We start from the raw sequence: 3,447 nt of genomic DNA, 5'->3' as shown, positions 1-3,447 counted from the left end.
TTCCTAGTATTACAGGACTTTCCCAGAAGCCACCAGCAATAGGACTGGAGCCTGTGCTCAAAAGTCATCCGCTTGATGGCACTGTTGACTCACAAATACCAGCAACCCTGGTCTCCTCTCTGCTCCCTCCGCCCTTTGGTTCTGTAAAAAAAACAAAAACCAAGGCCCACAAGTCACTACACTTTCAAGTGGGTTTTACCTTATTTATTGTATTGGGGCTAAATCGTTCTTTTCCGTTTTATTTTATTGGTTTGGGGTTTTCTTTGGACACTTTGAGGGGAGCAGAAAGATATGTGTGGGGACCCAAAAATGCTTGCTGGAAAATGGAATTTTTCCCAGAACCTCCAGAAGTCTCCTCCTATGTGGACAAGTATGAAAATCATTCTGATTGCTGTTACAGTTACAAGTACGCTTGTCTTAAACACTACCAAAACTGTAAGAACATTAAATCAGAATCCTCTGTTACTAGGTACTTAGATTTACACATGTACACACCCAGGTCTTCTTAGGTAAGGTTTTAGCTTTCACTTCTTGCTGAAGACATCTCTTGCTGAATTCTTGATTTCTAGCTTGCAAGCAGTGTATTGGCTTTTCTGGATTCATTGAGCTATGTCATCCAGGGCAAGGACTCTGGAGGCCAGGCCCAGTTGGGCAATGTGGCCGCACAGCTATTCTCCTAAGTCGTGGCAGGTCAGAAGGGAAGGTGGGCGATAGATATCCTGGTGTTCCATCAGGCATGCCAGGTACTTGTTGCCCACGTGCTGTCCCAAATTGGAGGTCCACTGTTCAGGAGAAGACAGGTTAGGGTGCCACACAGGCAGGCACCCTGTGCAAGGACCATTTCTTTCAGTATCCATCATGAAGCGCTAGCTCCACAGACATTGATACCGACACAAACACAGGTGTTCCTTTTTCTTTAAATGCCATTTAGGTGCTAGGGTTGATTCGGCCACATCCAAATCAAAGAAAACACCCAAGGCCACTGTCCTATGGCCACTTGCCAAGCCTGTTATTCTCTCTTCCGGCTTTTGTCCCAAACTTCCTTAGAAGTCTGGCAAACAGATTTCATTATTTCGAGGGTCTATTTTAGTATATCATGCACATGAAAGTGTGGTAGGGCTGGAGGGCTAAGGTGGAGATTTGGACTCAGCAAGCACAGCATTCCAGCAGTAGCTTGGACTACATTTCCCAGAAACCCTTGCTACCGCCAGCGGAAGTCCTCTGCAGTCTCTTCCTGGAAAATGAAACAGGACTGTTCCTGGGAGGGAGGGCCCACAAAGAAGCCCCAAAGAGAGCCAGCATGCTGCTGGTGGGTTGGCTTCTCTCTTTCAGGAGGCTCTCAATACAATTTTCTGGGAGAAAAACCCACTCTGTGCCTCTCAAAGTAAACCTTTATTTTGGGAAGGGAAGGACCCTAGGCTCCAGCAGCAAAAGCCAAGGCCAATTCAGGTGTAGGTTCACCCTTTCCCTTGACCCAGAGGAAAGCGGGAGCCAGATGCTCGGCTGTTTTGTCTCTTTCACACAAAACATGCCCTGGCTTTTACACAAATGAAATGGTCCTGCTGGGTACTTTAAGATTTCTTTCTAAACCCTGCTTAGTTTCCCATTCGTGAAGGTGGGTGGACAGTTATTTATCCTGGGCATCTTTGAGACTTGGAAACCATGTCCTTCTTTCCTACTGTCTTTTTGCCCTTCCGTTTCCCCTTCTCTCCTCCCTTCTATTCTCTCTCCTATTATCACTTCCTGATTTCTCTGTATCCAACCCTCTTGTCCCCTCTCTTTCTTTAATAACATGCACTTAATTGAATGGGAGATAAACTGGGCTTCCTAGTCCCCTAAAGAGTTACACTGTCGGAAACTCACAGGGCAGTTGTATCCTGTCCTATAGGGTGGCTATGAGTCGGCATGAACTTGATGGCACTGTGGGGTGTGTGTGTGTGTGTTTTAATTTCCAGTAGAACCCCAGACCTCAACGCTGATCAATTCTAGAAGGAGCACTGCTGTGCCATGCAGTCAAGTTCCGAATCAATTTTTCCCCTAAGAAATCACTGAACACGAATTCATTTGTTCTCAACCACCAAGTTTCTACCCTGACCTTGCCTTTTTATACAAAATATTACACAGAAATTTCAAAGGAAGTAAGTTCAAAGTTTAACGATATAACTAAGAAACACATCTTTAAAGTTTTTATAGCAATAGTATGGCCTATACCTTGAAATTGCTGAGCATCTGGATCTGTGGACACAGATGTGGAGAGGAGGGATGGAGAGAGAGTCACTGCTTCTGAAGGGGAATCCCCTTCCATCAAAGCAGTTGGTAGCTGTTTTTCAGGATTTTTTTTTTCTCTTTGATATCTTTTTTTATGGCTGGCTTTCTGTAAAAAAAACCCAAAAACAACACCTGTGTGATGTGGTCGGCTGTTGGTTGGGGTTTCCTTAACTGTTTTCTAAAAGGGTTTACTAAATTATCATGAGCAATATTGATAACACAGTTAACCAGTTCCTTATCATGGTGTTTCTTTTCAAAAACCTTTCTTAGGACCCATGTTTTTGAATCTAAAAACAGTCTAAAAAGCCACCAAAACTAAGGAAATTATCTCAAAAGGCTTGGAACACAGCCGCCGCAGGTTTAAACAATGTGTACTAACAACACCAACATGGGCGAAGGGAGACGGTATAAAATATGAAAATAATAATAGTTTATAAGCAGGCGGTATGAGATATGAAAATAATCATCATCATGCATATTTCATCAGGGGTCTATGAGGGTGGAAGGGTGGAGGAGGGAGGGCATAAAGAGGAGCTCACACAGAAAGTACTTTGAAAATTATGATGGCAATATGTGTACCAATATGTCTGATATGGGAGGCAATAGGTCTCCTTCCTTCATGGAGGGGGAGTTATTCCACAGCCGGGTACCCTGTAGATGGGCAGAAGTAGAACCTTCCATGTCCATATCCTTAGGCCTCCCCTGTGGCCAAGACCTCCAGAAATAGACGGTGGCCCTGTGCTACTTTAAATAAACAAGAATGGGTCATGCATGTGCATGCAATGCAATCAGAAGAGATATGATTTCCTCGGCTGAAAAATCAAGGTTTGTTGTTTTTACTTTGTTTCTTTTTAAAGCTTCTCGCTCACATCTAAGAAAAAATTCAACAAACTTAATTGCTTTATGAATTTCAACTGTCCATCTTTGGGAAACTATGCAAATGTCATTCAGGGTGTTTCAGTCAGTGGGATGGGATCTTAATAGAACTGGCACATATGAAATCCGATGGTATCTGCCTCCTGCCCACCACCTCCAGCCAAGCACTTCCTACTTCTCTCAAACATGGCGGCCAGGGAGGCCATGCCCTACTACGCCCAGAGCTGGCAAGCCTGTCCCCTGAGATAAATTTCTGAGGGAACTTGGTTCTGAGACTTTCGCACTAACTTTGGGGGTGGCATG

At 44.2% G+C, this 3,447-nt stretch overlaps 1 long non-coding RNA gene across 1 annotated transcript in view; it reads right to left on the bottom strand.

Annotated features, from left to right (window-relative positions):
* Positions 1–6: 6 nt before the first annotated feature.
* LOC123522643 overlaps positions 7–3,447 on the bottom strand; it is a 7,263-nt gene continuing 3,822 nt past the window's right edge. The window contains exon 3 of the long non-coding RNA XR_006680880.1: positions 7–141. This is a non-coding gene — a long non-coding RNA (uncharacterized LOC123522643). The remainder of the gene's footprint in view (positions 142–3,447) is intronic.

The sequence above is a fragment of the Echinops telfairi genome, unplaced genomic scaffold, assembly GCF_000313985.2.
Source record: "Echinops telfairi isolate 266 unplaced genomic scaffold, ASM31398v2 ScPeMD7_7427;HRSCAF=8465, whole genome shotgun sequence".
Classification (NCBI taxonomy): domain Eukaryota; kingdom Metazoa; phylum Chordata; class Mammalia; order Afrosoricida; family Tenrecidae; genus Echinops; species Echinops telfairi.
This window is presented reverse-complemented; position numbering and strand designations above follow the sequence as displayed.